We start from the raw sequence: 9,071 nt of genomic DNA on the forward strand, positions 1-9,071 counted from the left end.
GCAGGCAGCCTCCCCAGGGGAACAGCTTTCCATAAGCCCACCTCATTTTACAAATGGAGAAATTGAGGCCCCCGGAGGTGAGGTCTAGACAGGGTCTCTGCCCTCTCGTGGCCATCCATGGACACAAAATAAGAAAACAAGGAATGACTAAAATAATTTCCGATCATTGTAAGGGCCAAGAAAAAAAACAACACAATGAAAAGCAGTAACCGTCTGGGGGCATCAGGGAGGACCTCTTGGAAGAGGTAACATCTGGGCTGAGACCTGAAGAAGTAAGAGCCCCTTGGGGGCAAAAAAAAAAAAAAAAAAAGGGAAAGGGCAGAGGGAACAGCATGTGCAAAGGCCCTGAGGTAGGACGGTTCCTGGCATGTTGGAGGAACCACGAGGAGATCCAGGAGGCCAGAGCAGGTGAGCCAGTGGCAGGGAGGGGGAGCAGGGGAAGGTGGGGAGAAAATGGGGAGCATGGAGAAAAGTTTGGATTTTATTTCAGGGGCACTAGGGAGCCAGGCAGGAGTTGAGAGTGAGCAAGTGAGATGATCTGATTTCACTTGCACAAAGGTCCTTCTGGCTGTCCTTTGGAGAAGATGTAGCCAGGGGGACCGTGGAGGTGACTGCAGTAGTCCAGGAGAGCAAGTCGGGAGCTCTGGACTCTGAACCCCTTTCCCTGAGTCCCTCCCCCCACCTGCCTCCTCGCCCCCCACTTTTGGGGGGCTCAGCTCATATCACCTCCTCCAGAAAGCCCTCCGGACTGCCCTGGCCAAGTCTCGAGTACCGGCCTGGACCCCGCCAACGTCCCAGTGCTCCGCACAGCCCAGAAGCCCCGCATATTCCCTGAGAGGAAGAAGGAAGATTCCAGGTTTCTGGGATCCGAAGATTCTGACAACCCCGTAGCCCTCACTTCTGGGCTTAGAATCTCGTCTTCACCTCCCGGGGGGACCGGCCCCAGAGGTCCTCCTCTCTTCTCAGTCGCCCGGCAGGGGAGGGAGGTTGAGCCCATTAGGGGAAACCGAGGCACCAGGAGCTGCTTCCCTCCACTGCTTTCCGGTAGGGGTCCCTGGGGCTGGGGGGCGGGGAAGGGGGTGGGCTTTGGCCCAGCGACTGGAGTAGGAGCCCAGCCGGGAAAGATCCAGAGTGGGAGAGAGGCGAGCCCGGGAGGGGCTAGGAAACTCTATTTTTCCTCTTGCAGCTGTATTTATAGATTCCCTTTGATGTCCCAGCGGTTGGCTGACCTGGTTCTCGGCGGCTGCGGCGGGAGGAAGACAGGTTCTTGGAGCTGCTTCTCGGAGCTGGGCAGGGGTGGGGGGTGGGGGGGCGGTGCCCGGGGCGCAGAGAGCCTGGGTGTGTGTGTGCGGTGACCGGGCCCCCTGGGCTTGGGAGGGGGAAGGCCGTGAGCCAGCCTCCGTTTCCCTGTCTGCAAAAAGGACTTCTATCCAGTGTCCCCATGGTCTCATTTGCATGAAATAAGCCCCTCCGTAGGAAGAAGACACACGGGGTGGGGGCTCAGTGGGTCAAGAGACTGACGCTCGATTTTGGCTCAGGTCGTCATCCCGGAGTCCCGAGATCGAGCCCTGCGTCAGGCCCTGTGCCGACAGGGCGGAGCCTGCTTGGGATTCTCTCTCTCCCTCTCTCCCTGCCCCTCCCCGGCTCATGCTCTCTCTTTCTCTGTTTCAAAATAAATAAACTTAGAAAAACAAAAACAAAAACAGAAGACACACAGTGAGCTCAAAATACGTGTTCTGCCGCTACTGTTGGGCGGGTTCTTCCACCCTGGGGATCATAAAACCCTGCTGTTTTCACATCTGTGAAATGGGGTCAACAATCCTTGAGGGGGGCTCCTGGCCGGCTCAGCCGAGGGAGCGGGCCACCCTCGATCTCAGAGGCGTGAGTTCGAGCCCCAAGCTGGGCATAGAGATTACTCGAAAATACGATCTTTAAAACCACCAAACCCAACACTTGAGAACTCAGAATCTCGCTATAAGACAAGTTCATTCGTAGAAAGGCTCTAAACGTGGTTCCAGGCACATGGCGGGGGCTGAGGATGCGGTAACTGTTACTACTTTTTAAAACAGTTTTTTTTATTTTTCATGTTCATTTATTTTAGAGAGAGAGAGAGAGAGACAGAGCGTGAGTGGGGGAGGGGCAGAGAGAGAGAGAGAGAGAGAGGGAGACACAGAATCCGAAGCAGGCTCCGGGCTCCGAGCTGTCGGCACAGAGCCCGACGCGGGGCTCGAACCCACGAACCCTGAGATCATGACCTGAACCAAAGTCTCAACCGACTGAGCCACCCAGGCGCCCCCTCATTTGTCATCAAATTTACTATTTCCCTTGCCGGTGGACTCCTGCCATCAGTATGCACAATATGCTAATTGTGCAAGTTTTATGTAAATGATGTGAGTATATATTCACCCCCTCCCGTCCCCCCGCCCCCCCCCCCCGCAGTCCTCACCCCCAGAAGTCCCCACTGGCCTTGGGGACCTGGAAGCTGGGAGATGAGTCTCAGCCCAGGGCCACCTGGGGATCCACACTCAGGGGAGGGGGAGGGGAACCCAGAGATGCGGGCAGACTGGGACAGAGACTGGAAGAGAGTGAGAAGGTGAGGCGGGAGGGCATGGCAGGGGCCTCCTGCCGCCCCCCACCCCCACCCCCTTCCCCCACCACACGCTTGCGTCGCAAGAGTCACCTTCTGCCGTCACCCCCATGGCAGCCTGTTGGAATCTTCTGGAAGGGGAAACTGAGGCTGGACCAGGGGAGCCACTGGCCTCACGGCAATTCCAGGGCAGGGCTGGGATGAGAACTGGTCCATTGCTCTGTTGGACCCTGGAGGCAAGGAAGTTTCCCTGACACTTGAGGGACCTTACCCGGGCAAAGGCCCTGAGGCAGGGGAAAGCGGTCCCCAAAGCACACAGTGCCCTGCACGGCCTGCCCCCTCCCCCCCCCCCACCATTCCCTCCTCCCTCTTTCCCCCCCTCAGTGCCTCCTGCTCTGGCGGCTCCAGCCAGAGGCCTCCTCTAACAGGTCAGGCATGGTCCTGCCTCAGGGCCTTTGCACTGGCCGTTTCACACCTCCCCCCTACCTGGAACTCTCTTCCTCCCCATATCAGCACGACTCTTTCCCTCACTTCCTTCAGGTATCCGCTCAGAAGTCACCTCCTTTAGGAGTCTTCCCCTGACCCCCTGTTTAAAATCCGCCCCCCCCCGCCCCCCGCCCCATCTCCTTTCCTTGCTTAATCTTCTTCTTAAGCAACATCTGGCCCAGAAGCGACTTCACCCATTTCTACTGCTTCCTACGTCAGCAGCGCAAGGCTAGAGATTTGTCTGCTCTGTTCGTTGCTGGGCTCCCAGTGACCAGAACAAGCTGGGCACCCGGCATCCAGTAGGTGCTTAATAGACGCTCGTTAAATAAAATAATCTTCCCTCTGCCAGGACAGGGTCTGGCTCTGTGCTGGTCACCGAGGGATCCCCGGCAGCGCTCGGATCAAGTTAGCTGGGTAAGTAGAGGTACGAGGGTCAGGGCCCCCGGGCTTAGCTCTGCCTCTAAAGACTGTGGAGGTTTTGCGACCGGGGCAGAGGCCATCCCGGGGCGGGGGGGGGGGGAGGGGGGGGCGCAAGCGCACAAAACGTGTGAGCTCAGCACCCACCCACGGCACCTCCATACACTGACGTCAGCATCACTTGAGTCGAGAGCCCCGGTGGCAATGACCGAATTGCCACTAGCTGAGGTCATTCACACACACCCTCCGCTGTCGCCCGTCTGCTATTTTTCCCCGTGACAGTTTTGATTTTCTTTCTTTCTTTCTTTCTTTCTTTCTCTCTTTCTTTCTTGTTTATCGTGGTAAACTGCATGATGTAATATTTACTGTCTTAATCATTTGTAAGTGTGCTGTTCCATGTTCCAACAGAAACCGTCCCCATGAAACGTTGACTCCCCACCCCCCACCCCACGCCTGGCTCCCAGCCGTCTACCCTCTGTCTCTGTGGACGGGACTCCTCTGGGGACCCCCTGTGAGTGGGGTCGCGCAGGGTCCTCCCGCGTCTGGACAGCGTACTATCCTCCAGGTTCGTCCACGTGGTAACGTGTCAGATTTTCCTGCACAGAGCACCCCCCTTCCAGCCCTGGCTGGCTCGCTTCGGACGAAGGGCAGCTCACCGCTCCATTATTGGTTCGAAAACGGGTTGACAAGATGGTTTTTGAGGAAAGAGAACAGGGTGCAAAGAGCTGCCGTGTCCCCCAAAGTGGCCAGAGAAGGCCTCTGGGGGGAAAGAAACACTGGCCAAGCGCGCAAGGATCTCCCCAAGCAGAAGGGGCAGCAGGTGCAAAGGCCCTGAGGAAGGAGCGAGCGCTGTGTGTTCACTAGCCTGGGACACAGAGCCCAGGGGAGGCATAGGGAGATTTTGAACAGGAATAATGTGACACTCTTCCCCCCTCCCGTCAGGGGACGGCGCACCCGTGCCCGCTCTGTGCCTCGGTTTCCTATCCACAGCCAAGGACAGACCCTGGGAACTCACAGGTCCCTGGTTCCCTCCTCACTTCCCGCTTCTGGTGACCAGGGTGTCCCCTGCCTCATTTGCACATGAAGCCTTGGGGGAGGGGGTCCTCTGGGGGGAGGATTTCACTGGTTCTGGGCTGAGGAAGTACTTGGAATTGTTGTAACTTCCTCGCACATCAGGCCGCGCATCCTGCAGCTTGTTTCTAATGTGTCGTGCGTGTGCGTGTGCGTGTGCGTGTGCGTGTGTGTGTGTGTGGCACTTTTAGCCCCTGTCGGACACAGCCAGCGACAGCCCCTGGGTCCAGGGGGCTGGAGAGGGGGTGTCTGGCCGGGCAGCCCTCAGCCAGTCCCCACTGCCTGCCTGGCTGAAGGCCTACTGTGCGCCCAGGCCTTGCACACAGCCTCTGTGGTGGCCGAGGGGGTCTTGGGCAAACTCTGGGGCCAGGTGTCCTGGGTTCAAATCCCCGCCCTGGCGGAAAATGTGCAAAGTGCCTGGGGCCTACTGTGCACACTGTAGGTGCTTAATAAATGTTCCTGTAATTATTATTTCACTGGGTACCCCTCCCCCGCCTGAAGAGGTGACCTCCTGTTGCCCTATTTTGCTACTGAGGGAATCAAATGACCCTGGGCTCCCTGCTGAATGTCAGTCCCCCACTCCATACGGTAAGAACAGATTCAGAGAGCTCCTGGGCCCTCATTCATTCATTCATTCATTCATTCGTTCGTTCATCTGTTCAACACACTTTGTCGAGTGCCTACTGTGTGCCTGGCCCTGTTCCAGACCCCAGGGACGCAGTGGAGACCAAGGTTGGCTAACTGGCAGGGGATGGGGGTGAGGTCGGAAGAGAAAGAAAGAAACAGAAAGAAATGCCATCAATACGAAGCACAGCAAAACAACCACAACAGAGAAAGGGAAATGATTATTTTGCTTTATTTCTTATGGTTTCCCCTTCAGTGGGATTTTCATCTTTCTCTTTATTCATTTGGGTTTTTTTAAGTAATCTCTACACCCAACACAGGGCTTGAACTCACAACCCCCAGCTCGAGAGTCGCGCGGTCTACCAGCTGAGCCAGCCGGGTGCCCTAAGGGTCGTGATTGTTTAGATGGAGACATGTGGGGGCGCGGGGAACATTTGAGCTGAGACCAGAGTAGGTGGGGGAGGGAGCCATTCAGAGACCCAGGGGCAGAATATCTCCACCAGGCAGCAGGCGTAGCCTGTGCAAAGGTCCTGAGGCAGGACTGTTGGGGGAACAGGGAGGAGGTTGGTGTGGCTGAAGCAGAGTGATGGGGGGAGGGCAGAAGGAGGTGGGGTCTGGGAGGGCACTTTGGATGAAGGGGGCACAGGACGGGGTCACGGCCCAGGCTCCCGGACATACACCAAGACAGAACTACCACAGGGTCCTTCCCCCTGGCTGCCCTCCACCCTCCAGCCCTCTATGCGTGCGCCTGTCGCCGAGGTTTCTGGAGACCAAGCATTTGTGGAGCACCTACTGTGTGTCAGGCACTAATTTCTAGGCAATGGGGATTCGGCAGGGAGCAGAACAGTGCTGGGGGGCGGGGGGGAACAGTGTACAACATTTTGTTGTGAAAAATAAAATGAAGAAAACCAAAGCAGGGTAAGAGGACAGAAAGTGATGGTGCAGCTGTAGACGTGCAGGTGACATCTGAACTGAAACTTGAAGGGCGGAGCGTAGGCGCGTAGGCCATATTGGAGATCTGCGGGGACAATATTCCAGGCGGGGAGAACACAAGTGCAAAGGCCCTGGGGCAGGATGGGCTGGGTATAAAACTACAACTTCAAAGACCCACTCAAGCCCTTGACAGCTACACTCCCCCCACCCCCAACGTTTCAGAGCGGGGCTGCCTCCGCTTCCTCCTCAGAACTTCCGGATGACAGTGGCACCCAATGGGGCTGAAGAAGCAAAGGAGGGAGGGTCTGTGCCCGGCTCAGGGGGGGGGGCGCCCAAACGGAGGGCAGGGAGTGGCCACCAAGAGCCCTCTCGTTCAAGTCCAAGTGCGTGACCCCCAAGTCGTTTGCCTTCCAAGCTAAGGGGTCCCTGAGCCCCCCGGAATTACTCAAAGCACGGGGTTCAAGTTCCAGCTCCGTTTCCTGGCCGGGTGGCCTCCCAAGCCATTCCTCTCCGGGCCCCAGATTCTCCCAGCTCCTTCAAGAGCTCCTGGAGGGTATTTGAACTTGGGGGAGGGTCCACAAGAGGAGCCCCAACCCACCCCGCCCTGCGTGGGGGGCAGGGGGCAAAGGGCAAGGGGCAGGGCCATGCCCCACCCCCAGGCGCACCGGGGCGCGCGCGCACACACACACACACACACACACACACACCCCGCTAGCCACCCACCGTGGGTTCGAGGCGGTTAGCTCTGCGGAGGGACCAGCTGGGCGGATTTAGCCGGCGCATCTGCCGCCCGAGCAGCTGCCGTTCTGGGGGGGCTGGAGGGGGATTTGGGCCGAGGGAAAAATCTGTCCGAGGAGAGTCGCGTCTGCGCTGCCCAGCTGCCGCCTCGGGCTGGGGGCGGGGGGACACCCCGAATCCGCCCGGACCCCGGCCCCTCCCCGGCCGCGGCCACCCCCACGTGCCTCTGGGGGAGGGGGCGTCGGGAAGGCCCTGACGTCACGCGCAGCCTCGGCCAATCGGAGCTGCCCTTTCCGAGCCCCCGGGGGATTCCCGGGGGCCCCGAGCCGCTAACGGGGGCGCGACCCGCCAGCGACGACCCCCTAACCCGGGTTTAAAAGACCGCCCGCACCCGGCTGGGGAAACCGAGGCCGGGACCCGCCGGGGGGGGGGGGTGCGGGGGGGAAGCGACACCCGGGCGACCTCTCTGAGACGCTGCCCTCCGGCCCGGCTCCGGAGCGGCCCAGAGAGGGGCAGGGACCGGCGGGAGTCACACAGCGGGGCGGCGAGGCCGGGAGCGCTCAAGGGGGGCGCGCAGGCAGCCCGGCGGCGTCTCCCTGCCCCGCAGGCGCCAGGCACCAGGCCAGCCTCGGCCCCAGCCCATCTCGGGGGCCCCCCAGGCCTCCTGGGCCCCTCCGCGTCTCCCCCGGCCCCCTCGGACCCCGGGCTGCAGCCGGGCCGCGCTGGGAAGAAGGTGTCGAGGTCCGCGGGCGCCGGGCAAAACCCGCACTGGAATCCGCCAGGGGTCGGAGCGGGACGGGAGCGCAGCGCTGCTCTACCCGGCGGCTCAGGCGGAGAGACTGAGGCCTCGAGGGGCAGGCTTTGCTCAGAGCAACCCAATTAGCAGGGTGTTGCTGGTGCCGGTGACCTCGGGCGAGGCCCTTCCCCTGCCCGGGCCTCCCTAGCTCCCCCGGAGGGCAAACTGTGGACTTCCTGCCACCCCCTCCAGGTCAGGGCTCAGACAGTCAGGAGCCCAGGGCTGGGGAGGGGGGAGGGAGCAGCCGGCCTGACCTTGCCCTGGTCAAGAGCATGAAAAACCCATTCATGTCCTCCCAAGCCTGGGTGGCAGCTGAGCCGGCCTGCGGGGGTGGGGCCTCCCTCAGGGCCTTTGTCCCAAGCAGGCCCCTCTAACTAGTATAACCTTCCCACCCCCCACGCCGCACCCCATGTGCAACGCCAGATCTGTCTGTGGTCCTTCTGTGGCCCCCAGATCACCCCCTCGTGGTCCTCCTGGACCCTCCCCTGGTCACAGCGTCCCCGCCCACCTCAGCCTGTATCTTTACCTTGAGTTCTGCCTCCCCCCCATTCTTCCATGCGCCCCTCCCCCAGTCTGAAGGTAGGGGAGAACCTGGTATACAGTAGGTGTCCAATAAATGTTTGTTGAAGGAATAGACTGCAAAGGAGTCCAGTGGGGCCAAGGCCACGGGCAAGGGAGGGCAAGCCCCGGGGTGGGCATAGATAGTGGAGTGGAGGTGGGACCAGGGTGCAGAGCCTGGGGCCAAGCTGGGGTGCTGAGCTTAGCCCCCTCGCTTGTCGGGCAGGCTATCTTCCCAGGCGGGCAGGACACAGGGGTAGGGCTGGTGGAGAGCAGGTGCCCGCTGATTTGCCTGGGACTCGGGTTCAGCCGGAAAGCGGGTCAGGGCAAAACCACTGGCAGGAAGGCCTGGCGGCCTGCGGAGGCTTGTGGTCTCATGGACGGCCCCCTGGCTCGTCCCTGGGCTAGGGGACCTGGAAAAGCTGGGTTGTCTCCACAGATGCCAGGGAGGCCGCAGGTTCCCCGGGACCCAGTGTATCCTGAGGAGTAGGGTTCAAAGTCTGAACCCCACTTCCCTGCCCGTGCGTGGCCAAAGGGAAGCCACATGCCCTGTCCGAGGCAACCCCCCACCCCCACCCCAGGCTGCTGGGAGCCAGCGAGGGGACAAAGTGGGTAAGGCGTTCAGTAACCAGCAGCAAGAGAGGTAATGCTTTCTTCTCATCCCTGTGTGATGTCAGGCAAGGTCCGTGACCTCTCTGTGCCCCAGGGTGCCATCTAGGGCGGCCTCATGGGGCTGTGACCTCTCTGTGCCCCAGGGTGCCATCTAGGGCGGCCTCATGGGGCTTCCGTGAGGAATGAATGAAATGATTTGTTTACTGGCCGTTCGGAAGAGGCCAGCGCGCTGCGTGTGTGTATGTGTGT

The sequence above is a fragment of the Acinonyx jubatus genome, chromosome A2, assembly GCF_027475565.1.
Source record: "Acinonyx jubatus isolate Ajub_Pintada_27869175 chromosome A2, VMU_Ajub_asm_v1.0, whole genome shotgun sequence".
NCBI lineage: Eukaryota > Metazoa > Chordata > Mammalia > Carnivora > Felidae > Acinonyx > Acinonyx jubatus.